This window comes from Cottoperca gobio, chromosome 6 (assembly GCF_900634415.1).
Source record: "Cottoperca gobio chromosome 6, fCotGob3.1, whole genome shotgun sequence".
In the NCBI taxonomy this organism is placed as follows: domain Eukaryota; kingdom Metazoa; phylum Chordata; class Actinopteri; order Perciformes; family Bovichtidae; genus Cottoperca; species Cottoperca gobio.
The window spans coordinates 20,184,531-20,197,596 of record NC_041360.1 but is presented as its reverse complement, the minus strand read 5'-3'; the positions used below and the strand labels follow the sequence as shown (position 1 = coordinate 20,197,596).

General features: G+C 42.3%; 1 protein-coding gene across 1 annotated transcript in view; it reads right to left on the bottom strand.

The window, feature by feature from the left end:
• LOC115009378 (neuronal cell adhesion molecule-like) overlaps positions 1–9,982 on the bottom strand; it is a 70,435-nt gene extending 60,453 nt beyond the window's left edge. Inside the window, 1 exon segment of the mRNA XM_029433334.1 lies at positions 9,815–9,982. The gene's annotated coding sequence lies outside the window, so the exon portion shown is untranslated.
• Between the last annotated feature and the right edge of the window lie 3,084 nt (positions 9,983–13,066).

Genomic DNA, 13,066 nt, shown 5'->3' with positions numbered 1-13,066 from the left:
ACAGGTCAGTGATACCTTGGAGACATGGGAAAGGACACATGGGGAGAGGACATATCGTCAGGCCTCCAGCAGGAGCATTGTTTCCAGGATGAAAAGAAAAGAGCCATATTTCAGACTTGGCTGCATCCTGGTGAGGGGGAGAGCAAATCCTGGTCACTTCCCTGTCTTTCTCACCCCATCCTGACCCACTCACCCTGCTCACCTCTTCATCCCTTCATCCCTACTTCCTTTAGGCAAGCACCTGATCAATAGCGGTCTCCTGTTGTGGGTCAACGTCCTCACAAACGGACTCTTTTCAAGGACTGTTTAAAAGCAATGAGCACAGTAAACATGTACTTTCACGCAACGGACACTAAAACAAAAGAGTGAGTGAAAAGCAAACCCTAAAATTCAGAGCTTACATCCTACCCACACCCTAAAGTTTAGACAAAAGGAAAGATCCTTTGCAGGGTTTTATTTAGTTTCAAAAGATTTGAAGAGGCGGAAGAGAGGGAGGGTTAAATGTTCTCTCAAAGCATGTTTTCTGTTCTCTAATCGGTCTCTCGTTTCCACCCAAACAGACACACTTCTAATTTGACTTCAAAGCGTGGGGGATTGTGAGCTATGCGGATGATACTCTGCATGAAATCAGTTTTTATATCATTATCTCCCCAAAACACGCTGATGTTACTGTAGCGTTATGCACTATTTCCTACTGTGGTGTTGCCCATTATCACAGACTTCACTTTCTCAAACTGTGATTTGAACTTCATTTACCTGATGTTTCACTGATTCCAGACGTGAGATGACGTGACTGACATACTATTGAGCATGTGATGACGACAGCCATCCCTGCAGTTGGGTTGGTAGGTTTGCAAGGATTTCATCATAAACCCCACACCCCCCCTAGTCAGCCCTAGCTTCAGATTATGGGAGTCTAGTTATCACTCTCTCCCAGGGTTGGGTTTTGGGTGCAGGGCCAGGGTAATCCTGAGGAGTTTGACTTGGGACGCCTAAGGCTTAATTAGATTTTATTGACCGTGGAGAATACAATCAGTCAAACCTCTGTGTAGTTCCCCAATTCTGGTCTGATTAGGGACAATATCAGTGAACAACGCTTACATTTAAAAGCAATGTTGGAAACGGGGAAATCTATACATTCATAAAATATGCAAGAATGTAATGAATGCTACCACTTTGCCTAAGGCTTCACCTCTGGATAAGACAATGTAAACATGCAAGGTCCCCGAATTACAATAAAACAACATGGAACCAGATGATTATACGTAAAATGGACATTTTTGGGGGTGACAACATCAGATAGTGTTTCCTCTTATATTCCCGAATGAGTGAGTGACACAGAGTCATATGGTTAAATGTCATTTTAACAAACTTAGTGAAAGGGAAGAAAGACAGGGGAAGGAAAATAGGGTAGTTCTTCTTTTCACTGTGACCTTTTCATGCAGTAATTGAAGCCATTGTCATAATGGGCAATCCTCGCAGTTCAAAATCCTATATTGTAAAAATCCATTCAGCCAGTTCAATGTCTAAAATCAAGAAAACAGTCTTGCCCACAGATTTGAGGGTGTAGGTTTCAAGGAGTATAACATCAGCAGATTTCTAGCTGTAGGTGGGCGACTTCGACATATTGACCAAGGGAAACATACATTTCGTATTTGACTTAGGGGAAGACATTGCTGAGAACATAATACTCCTTTGAAAGGTCTGTTAAATGTGTCATATTGAGAGGATATTGAGCTGGAGAACGTCAGACCCTGGAAACCGTTTTGAAGCTAGTACAGTAGAGTAGTTACTAAGAAACTGAAGAAAAACTTTGCACACCATGCTAAATGATGGATTTACAAGTAGCTGTGTAGTAAATGTACGTAGATATGAAATATAGTCTGAGACATGATAAAAGGGTTAGAAAGGAAAGACTGAGAGAGTTAGAGACAGACATAATCTGCTCTTAGGGCAGCAACTGCTCCTTTATTTAAATCACATGGCTACAAGCTGAGATAAAACAGGTTTTAGTAATTCCATAAGCACTGTGCATATCAGGATTAAAAAAAACTGGCTTTGGAAATGAAACTACAATTGTAATCATTATCATTCAATCAAGGGGAACTGAGATTTTTTACTGAGATAGCGGTTTTGACAATTATGTAAAAGCCTCAGATGTGCACTTACGTTAATGCTCAAATAGCTGACGCAATGCATATAACCCAAGAGTGAGTACAGCAGCCCCTCAGTACATTAACAATTTCATGTATTATTCCCCACCAATCACATTTCATGAAAGCGTCGCTGAACATCTAAAGAGTGCCCCTTGACTCAAAGCTGAGCCTTTTACAGAACACGAAATGTCAACTACAATCAAGATACTCATTTCAGAACCAAGAGCTATATGAATTCCACCTCAGTGACACATCACAAATGACCAGTGAGTGAAAGTATCCTATTTTTCTCTCACAGGATCTGTGGAGGCGTGCTCTCTGTCATGCAGTAACCCCTTTGAGTAACATGTCCACCATGGCTCCGCTCATACAGAGATGTGGTCATTGTGACTTGAGCCCTGAGAGGCCCAAAACCAGCCAACCCTAAAGACCCGAGCATTAGGTCTGCTTCAGACCACAGTCTTTTCAACCTCTGCCAGAACAATACCAACCAAAACCAATATAAAGAATGCCACTCATTGCCAAGATCCAAATCGACAATGGTGTAATTGTGTGATGAAATATACAGGAAATGGAGCATATGGAATAGACAATTTCTTCATCTGAAACATAACATATTTTAGTGTCATTTCTGCTCTGAGCGACTTTAGTCTCTTACCACCATGGGGCTTTGGCTATAAACCATGGCACACTGACAAAGACTCATTGATATTTCCACATAGACAGAGACACAAACCCAGAGCTAAAAAAAAAAAAAGCCCAGTGTTGCCCCAGACAGCTCTCAGCCACACTCGGCGTTTGATTGGGTTATCAGGCCGGCCAGCCTCAGAGGAGATCCTGATAAATGAAGTTGCCATTTGTCCATCCTCCCCTCCTCACAGCAAGAAATAATCTTAGTCACAATTACATTCTTCCAGCTCCTAAAGACGCCCAACGCTGAGAAACCAGCTAAGGACTGACCACAAGGAGATTATACTGATTGCTATTCCATTGCCCGTGATTGATTCTAAATTGCATTGGCACAGGGCCTGAGCATAGTCAACTCCACGGTGGATGTCCTTGGGTTTTTGTTAATAAATCAAATTTAAAACCAATTTTCCGCTAAAATGATGTCCTGAGAATCCTGAAAATGATCATATCTGATCTGATTACAGGAAAAAGGCAAATACAACATGGCAAACATACAGTAAACAGTATTAATATATGTCCAGAGTCCAAGATGATTGATGATCTTTTGTCCGACCAACAGTCAAAAAAGCCATTTATATAAAACTGAGAAAAGCAGCAAATTCTCACATTTGAGAAGCTGGTGCTAACAAATGTTTGACATTTTGACTTGATGAATGGCTGTGGCTGTGACTGTGACTATGTCTGTCGATCAACTGAACATGTCAATCAACAGATTTCAGAACTTGATTTTGAATACTCAGTCAAAATAAATGTGGCTAAACAGCGATGTTATTGTGGCTCCCAAATCTTCCCAGTGTTAACTAAACATCAGCATGGCAGCGTGATTGGCCTGGAAAATAACAATTTGTCAAAGCTGCCTGGCAGAGTCACTCAGTTTACTGGCAAACATGTCTGATGATGCTGATTGTTGTATCAATGGCAGGCCTATCTATTGGCCTGTCTGGATGTTTTTCCACATGTGATCTCTGAAAGGCTCCGCTGATTGGTGTAAAGGAAGGACATCAAATTTTATGATTCTAATGGTTTTCTGACCTCAATCTTCTCTAATCATTTCGAAGCCTGGACAAAGATTATCTGGGTATAGATGATGTTTTTTACACAACACGTGGCACCATAAACAAAAATCAACAACAAAGCAACCCAAGCCAGCATTGTATTTTGTGCTTTTGATATCTCAAAAGACATGCACATTTAACTTCTGATGAATGGAGGAATCTCAGATCTACACTTGGATTTGTTTACCATCCCATTCCTTTGTCTCCCCCAGGAGAATTTTTTTCCCAGGATTCCTGTGGCTGTGTTTGGGGGGTTTAAGAGATGAAAAAGAGGGAAAGAAAAGCCCATTGGTCTCAGCGCCACAGAAACAGCATCTAGAGCCAAGCTGTCATCCCACTTGGATTAAGGGCCCTTCAGTGGTGGCAGCTGAGCTGCTAACATGGTGTTTTACCCTCGGCCGGGGTGTGGGAGGGGGTATAAGGTTGAGCAGAGGGTAAGGGCATCAGAAGGCCTAGCCTAAATAAGACCTCGAGGTCAGCAAGGCTCCTGAACCATGGAAAGCCACTTTGTGTTTCCATGTCAACTTTATTCATGAGCTGACAGCTAAGTGTCCCCTTCTTTCCTGTTGATTCAATCACTGTTGCATCATGTGCTGGGGCAACAAAGATAATCTACACCTTCGCTCCGCTTATATCTGCAGACCCCCACTTCTACATTTTTACAGGATGCATCGTTCCAACAACTGGTGAGAGTGTGGAGGCTTGTGGTAGATTTGTTGGCAGGGCCCACTCTTTAAAACTCCAATGTGATAAGCAGAATAAGAGCTGTGGCGATGTATTTGCTGAAAACAAGTGGGCTGCATCACTGTGCCAACAGAGAGTGGGATGTGTGGCCGAGTTACTCTTAAGCTCTATGCAAATAGGAGGAAGATGGAGGCTTGAGAACAGACTAAAAAGCATTCAAGTGCCCACTCATCCTGAATTCTCTCTAATTTTGGCGAGCCTACACCCTGCCGGTGGAGCAATGCCCACCTCCTGTTGTTTTGAGGACGGGAAAGGGAAGCAGTGGTCCTTGTTATGTGATGCCACTGGGCCACAAACTAGCTCTCCAACATCTGCTGCCCATCCAAATTTGGCCAGAGCTTCAACAGGCCCGAGGCTGTCGGTAGCAAGAACTAGCTCTCTAGTCTACTTCAGCAGGAACAACTTATTGTTCAAACAGAGGCTTCAACACCCGTTTCTTTTGTGGATCTCCTCAGGCATAACCCTGCATCTCCCCCCTATACTGCAAGAAAAGAGGCATGGACAGCCGCCCCACCAGTACAGACAGAGAAAACAGACCCCCTTTGTTCCCCCTGCCCCTTCTCAGTGTCGACTGAGGTACATGATCCACCCCTCCTCCTTTCTGCAACCCTCACAGCTTCAAAAACACTCCCACTTTTCCTTTCCCTCCCTCCACTTCTTTTAATGGATGGCAAGACAGACAATCATCTTATGAGTATTCAGAAAATATACCCTGAGCACACATATCAAGTCTCATCTTCATTTGTTCATATCAAGTCCCTAAAGTCAAGGTTGACAGAGTCAGATCCAGCGGTACATGCAGCTAGTTAACCTGTCAGGCGCTCTACTGGGGGGTAGAGGGGGGAACATAAAACCCACAACATTACGTTCCATTACCCCAACCTCCCACTTCAAAAGGGGGCTTTATTGCTGTCACTCCCAGCAGTTGGTTTGGACTGAAAAGAGCATCTCTAAACGCTTTGTTCTCACTAAGGGGTGTAATAACCTGACAAGGCGATAATAGTGTTCCCTGGGCAACCTTGAGTGATTAGACTCGATGACTGTCATGGTAAAAAGCTCTGGTGTAACGATTCCGTCACAGTCAGCCGTCCAGGGACATACGCACTGACCGCTACTCGTCCACCATCTGTCCACATTACCTGCTGCCCAAAAAATACCACCTACTGAAATGCACAGACAAAGCTTGAGAATAGGGCTGCAGCATTTTGTATTACTGCTGTTTTTTTATGATTTCCCAGAGCTCAAGTTTACATTCAAATTGCTTGTTTTGTTCAACCAACATTCACAAACTGCGAGATGGTCAATCTAGAATGAACAAAGCAGGAGCAAATCATCCCATTTGAGAAGCTAGCATAAGAGAGTTTTCTTAATAAATTATTGCTGTTGACTCATTTTCTGTTGCGATTTACTCACTTATCATTTACGCAAAAACTCAAGCTGTATTGTTGCAGGAGTTGAGAAAATTGCAAAGTACCCCCACATCTTTTTATCTAATTACTCAAAAAAGCAGTACGAGTCTTGCTATGAGCAACACATCAATCATCTAATATCCATTTTCATGAGTCATCTATCTCCATCCACTCCTGCTAATATAATGGAGGTCTAGTATGTAAACATCAACAGTTGCAGCTGTGTGGAGTGGATTCGCAGAAACGTGTCAATCCCCATTAGAGACTGCTGCCTAACTGAGTGTGAAACTCTAATTGCACCCACCAGCTTGCAACCAGACAGACCCCACACACATACAGGGAGAGAGAAAGTGCATGTGTGTGTGTGTGTGTGTGTGTGTGTGTGTGTGTGTGTGTGTGTGTGTGTGTGTGTGTGTGTGTGTGTGGAACATGTATGTGCTTCTTTGTATCTACCCCTACATAGATTTGTCCAAATTACAACCGAGGCAAGTGTTCAAGCAGCCGTGAAGCAGAGAGGGGGACAGCGTTCCCTCTGTGGTCCTCTAATGAGGCACTCATCAGTCCCAAAATGAGACGAACATGCTTGTGACAAGGAGGTCCAGGCGATGTCAGTGTGCTGTGCTGCTGTGTGTGACTGGCCCACTGGGAAGAAACACCCACACCTCAGTGACACTAATGGATAGGCATGGGCCTCAATCAGTCCCTGGAGATTTAGCCTCATCACAGCTGAGCAGCACAGCTCTTCTATTCACAACGGCTGCTGGATCGACTCCGCTCAGGGCGAGCACACGTGTCCCCAGGACCCAGTCAATCATTCAGTCAATCAGCTGGAGTGACTTATGATGGTCCATTATTTAACTGTGCCTGTGCCACTCTTAATAAAAAATAAATCATCACAGCACTTTTTTAAAGGACAATTACCGTTTTCATCAATTTGGGTATAAGTGTTGTAGTTTTGGTCATAACTGCTGTCAGCAATGATCACACTTTACTTAACTGATGAGATCCAAGAACATGGCAAAAGTTCTTTGAAGGAAGCCGGACAGGGCAGGAAAAACATGCGTTTAGAAACAAACCACAGGGTTAGACAAACTTACTGGGAAGAGAAAACGAAGACGAACTGTGAAGTTGTTATTCAAACTGTCCGTTGTAAACATCCATCACAGTTAACAGACCAACACTGGTTGAACTTTAACCTTCTGTACTTACTGCAGGTTTCCTGTGCAATTAAGGAGTATTACCAACATTTCTGGTGTGCTCACAGTTTTACTTCCAAATAAAGTGATTTAGATAATCTGGCTAATCTGTTGGCTTGTTTACAGGCCAGTGAAACTAGTGACAATGTTTCTATTATAAATTAGTTTGTTGACATTTAATCGATTTATCGTTTTGTCTAATGTCAGATAATAGTAAAAACTATTTCCAACAGCTCAAGATGATGTCTGCAAATTGCTTGATTTATTTGACCTTCAGTCCAAAACCTAAATATATGCAGATACAATTATTTATGACAAAGAAAAGCATCAAAATGTCACATTTGAGAAGCTGGAACCAGAGAATTGTTGGCATTTAGGCTTGAAAAACAGCTAAAACTATTGTATGTTAATTTTATCATCTGTCAATCAACTAATTGATTTATTGATGGAACAAATCATTTAAATGTTTGCTCATGTCTTGCCCTTTTAGACTTCATTGTAGCAATGTCGTAGTTCTCCCAGATGTCAGCAATTACTTTGGGAGTACAAAACAAATCATAAGTATCATGCTGTAGAAATGACGGTCACAACTACAAAAGTAGAACCCAAGTTGTACTTATCCAGAAGAATCCTTTAAAATGCTGCGTTTTTTAAAGTCGCACAATACAGAGCACTTTGAGTTTCTTCTTTTTAAATGTCTACAACACTACTGTCTCCTGCTCTGACTTCCGCTGCTGTTTGTTGCAGTCAATTTAATACATCTTTGAAACATTTCTATGACAAGAACGAAGTGTGTCCTTGGTGAAATGAATCACAAAGTGAAAGCCGCTCAGGGTCAGCTCAGTTTCTTTTCAGAAATGATGTCATCATCATCATCATCATCATCAAGAATTACACAGAACAAGTCTTTATCTCTATGAGACACTTTGTCCCATCATGCGGTTGGCGGAGGTCATAATACCACAGACAGCCGCTTACAGAAGGAGCGTTGATCACTTCTCGCAGAATAGTCTGCGTGTTTCTGCGGCCCACAGAGTGAAATTAGTGGCATTTTCCCTCCAACACCCAAGCTTTTCCCATAGCCCCCGCAGCAGAGCGGTCTGCTACTGGCTTTAGGTCAGCAGTGTGACTGACTGGTGCTCTCACAATAATTCCGGCCAACGTGTGTCATGATAATCCCTTAGTTATGTAAATCTCCATGCCTAGTGACGTTTTTTTGTCCAGGGTGAAAGTAAAGATGGCAGCACAATGTAGGTCAATATCTTGTTCTACATTTCTCCACATTTGTCAAATGAGCCTGAAATGTCCTGTCATTAGAGCTCCAGTAGATGTGGAATAGTGGCTCTCTGGGCTCAAGCAACATCCTGACTTACTATGGTGAAGATATGACTGAAGAGAAAGAAACGCACACAGCCGAGGATATACATACGTACAGTGGTATCACAGATTTTGCCGCTCGTTTGTGAATTAATGCAAACGAGACATAAGGCAGAGATAGGGGGGACATTGTTATCTTCTTAGACAGATTAACAATAGTCTGCCTGCAGTGAATAAACGTTACTAGAAAGTGTGTCAGTCCTTTCAGAGAGAAAGTAAGAACAAGAGCTTCACACAATAAAGCAGGGGTCATTAGCATTGTATTAATATGGCTATCTGAGCAGGCAGCGAAAGTGTGCAGCTGAGGCATGTGTGTGTGTGTATGAGTGAGAGTGTCTGGGGATGAGCGGTGGAAGAGGGGTGGGGGGTGTTGTTGCATGATGGTGAGTCCCCCCCTTGACTGAAGCTTTGACCGAGGGGAGACAGAAGAGGGAGGGGGAGTAAGCAGAGGATTTGGGTGGGAATGTGAGGGTTTTTTTGTTGAGGAAAGCAATTGTTTGGCTTGTATAATACATGGCATGGGATGTAATGGGTGATTCTCGGGAGGCTATCGTAATCAGATTCAGTCTGATGAAGGGAAATTAGACTGAATAAACTGACTGGTCACTCAAAACAAGACAGTATTGTGACATGTATATAAAGAGAATTAAACATGAAGGGTGCAGATCAGTTTAGGACATGAGGGATGTTGTGTAAGAGGACAGATTCTTTATTATACAGGGCAAAAAAAACAACTGTCAAATAGATCTATCTATCTATACATCTATATATCTACCTATCTATCCAGCTATCTATACTTACAGCGTGTGATGTGAGCGTCATGAAGCAAAGGACAGATCATATCAAAGGTTCACACCGGAAGACAAGTGACAATGATTTCTCTCAGCATCTTTTAAGCAGCACACATTTGATTGACAGTCGCGCTCCGTAATATGCACACCTGCACCTGCTCTCTCTGATGACCACAAGCTGTAGCCTCACACGTAAATGTGTCCACAACATCATGTCCCACAGATTGAGCTTTGAAAACAACCCCCGTGTCTTTACGCTCATGTTGTAAAGAGGACAGTGGTCTCATTGGAAGCCTTATAGCATCCAACTCGCTGCTTATCTCCCCACAAACTCCTGACAGTGAAACTGTAAGCTAAACGACACGTGTGTATTATGAATGGCATAATTTAGCTCACCTTATCTCCTTCCTCGGTGGTGTGAAACACGAAGCCTGTTCTGTATTTTCAGTCCCCTGCGAACAGAGCGATACCGTCTGCTGTTTATTTACGTGGAGTCCCGTTCAGCGCCGAGCCTCTTTGCACTTGTCTCCTCTGCCTCACTGGTCCTCTCTTCCTCTCCCACCAGTTCACCGACACACACACACACACAGGCGGGGGCGCGCAGCAGCACTCCGGGGCGTGCGCACACCCATTGCGCGCACTGCAGCGCCACTGCCGATGTATGGTGGCCTCAAGGCACTGAACGATTCTAGCAAACTGTTATCCAAATAGACACGTTAGTAGTACTTTACTCCCCTACAGGCTCAAATCCACAGATGGACAACAGCTGGACGAGTTTTAGGATACACTAATGCCAAAAGTTGTCTCTTAATGCTCAGCAATTTCATTTTATGTAATTTAACAGCAGGGAGCTGCTTTTCCATTTAGCTGCAGTATTATTATTGTTCAATTTAAGAATGACTAAAATGCTTCAAACTGGAATAATGTTCAACACTGATATAATTCCCAGCCTTAAAGGCTTAATAATCCTGTACATCAGGCCTGTAAAATGAGAAAGATGAAATAAATAAAGCATCAAATCCACAGAATACCATTAGTCTAATATGAGTGCTTTCACCTTTTAGAGATTGAACTTCATTCCAGCTGTTCTGGACCTTATTTACTTGGACCCATGTGCATGTCCTGATACACTCCAGCAGTTCGCCCTGAGAGCAGGATTGCACTAATAATCATACAGTGGCCTGCAGGATCAACCAAGACCCTTGGCTGGATGAACTCACGTGACTTTAAAAGCGACATTTCCTCTTAGTTCAATCTGCTGTAAATCAACTAGCCAGCCATGCTCTCTTCTCTCAGTGCATGTTGCACACATGCATTATCTCAGGCTTAGCCATCTGCAGCCAAAGACTCAAACATTGAGAACAAGTGACGCAGTTATTACTGTGATAAGCCAGGTTTGGCAAGTAGACAAGGTTTCTGGTTTGAGTTGCCATCCAGAGGCTGGTTGACTGAGATTAGCAGAAATTAGGTTGTTGCACGGATTTCAAGCAAGATGGAAATGGGTTTATAGATATATAATCATTTGGAAATAAGCCAAAATGCAATTTATCATGAGAAGCCTAAAGAAATTACCTATTTAAAAGGGGGAAACTCATAATCCCCACCCCCACCCCAACACTCATTTCTCTTCACATCTTCTCTATTTATTTGTGAAGTATTCTCGAAGACATTTCTGCTTTGCTAAACAGTACATATTAAAATCTAACTGAAAACTAAGAAAGAGGTTAACGTGCAGACAAGGTCATTTGCTGGACTTAATTCCCCAGCGTTTCCCTCATCATCTCCTGAAGGCGAGCAGGGGATTCGTACCCACATCTGCCGATAGTGCCACACTGGGAAGTATTGTAATTTTCCTCGCCTCTCATTTCAGACCGCCTCCAGATATGTCTGAATACCTCTTGAATCTCATTAAAATATTCTCTTAATTTCCCTGATGCATATTATCCATAAAATACTCTGAGGAATTTTTACAAGTTCAAGGATACAGCACCATGGAGACAAAGCACTTACAAAGTTGCACACAGTGAATCTCGTCTTTGTGTTGAAATGCAGAAAGCCCGCCAGAGAAGACGCCGCCTCTGCCTCACTTGTAACTCCAATTATCGTGGCTATTACTGCAGTGGATCCTTGAAGTCCTCTGCTTACTGAAATGCAGAACTTCACTCATGGCACGTTAATTGTGTAGGAGAGACGATCATCCCTCGGACTGTTTTATTTTTGTCTGATTCTTCTCAGAGCTAACTTCATAACAGATACAGCACCAGCAAGCCAACCATTAAATGACTTCCCTCCCAATCAGAGGTGCTGATTATTTAACACAGATTCAATACAGATCAGCAGGCTCATAGACACAACTTACATCAAACACAGCAGTCGAAAACAACATCACACCCATATTTTCTTACATTATTAACAAAAACACCTCTGTACTTACAACATGGTGTCTCTGCTATGTGAAACTTTAGATCTTTATCAATGACAGCAAGTCACGCTATTTATTAGCCCTTCAAACTGTCACAATAGTTTTTTTTTCTTCCGTCAGTGGCAATCATATTTCGCAATTAAACTCTTCACATCTTATCTCGATATCTGCCGCTTGCTCCAAAACTAATTAAGCGCTAATAAGATGGGTTTATTTGCTGCAGATAAATGTGAGGTGTAATTGAGAAGCAGCCGCCCCGAGGATAAGCAGTTACATAACAACAAAGATGGGGAGTACACAGTACCTGTCAAAACCTCCCTGAGATATGTTCCCTCGACATGGACTGGAGAGACATATCTATCTGTTTATATGAGTCTGGAGGTTTTGGCCAAAGGTGCAAAAGAAATCAAATTATTGATGTGATTACTGCTGGGGGACAAGTTCATGTGTCAGATCTGTTTACATCAGAGGAGGATGCACTTCCTCTCTCAGTCTGCTGTATAATTACATTATGACTTTTCTATATCGAGTTGGAGGAGCGTTTACACACAGGGGGCAAAAGCATGACATGAATCCATTAAATACAACAGTGACCAGATACAGAGCACCTGTTTCAGTAAGTAATGTGTCGTACAACCGTTATTCATGTTAAATCCAGGCAAAGTATTATTTTTTTTTAAAGTTTGTTTTGTGCAGGTCTTTGATATGTATCTGTATTTTACATTTTCAACAACAATAATACATTTACAGCTGCTTTTCCTATTTGTTCACAATATTTACATGTAATATTTCATCCATTAGCAGTGCTTCTCCCACACACTGAAGCCTTTAGCGCCACATCATCTCGCATTAGCGAAGGGTATGAATGACGCCAAGAGCAGTTTTTCATTTAACCCTGATAATGAGTTTATAATGACCACATCTTAGGGTTTAAAATGCTCTTTTTTTTGTGTCAGAATATGAATTTCCTCTGAAAGAAACTACTGGAGCAAACGATCAAGGGGAAAATATGCAATGCCAACATTGGAAGTTAAAGTAATCAGCTTCAGTCGATGAGTGAATAGAAGCACATAAGGTGGATGGTGTGCTTCGTGTTTAGGGTCAGCTTACAGCGTTCACTCCAAAACACAGAAGACGCACCTTGGGATTTTGTCCAACCCTTAAAAATAAAAATCCATGCTCTTTGCACTCTTTTAAAAGCTTTGATGCACTGAAAACTTGATCAT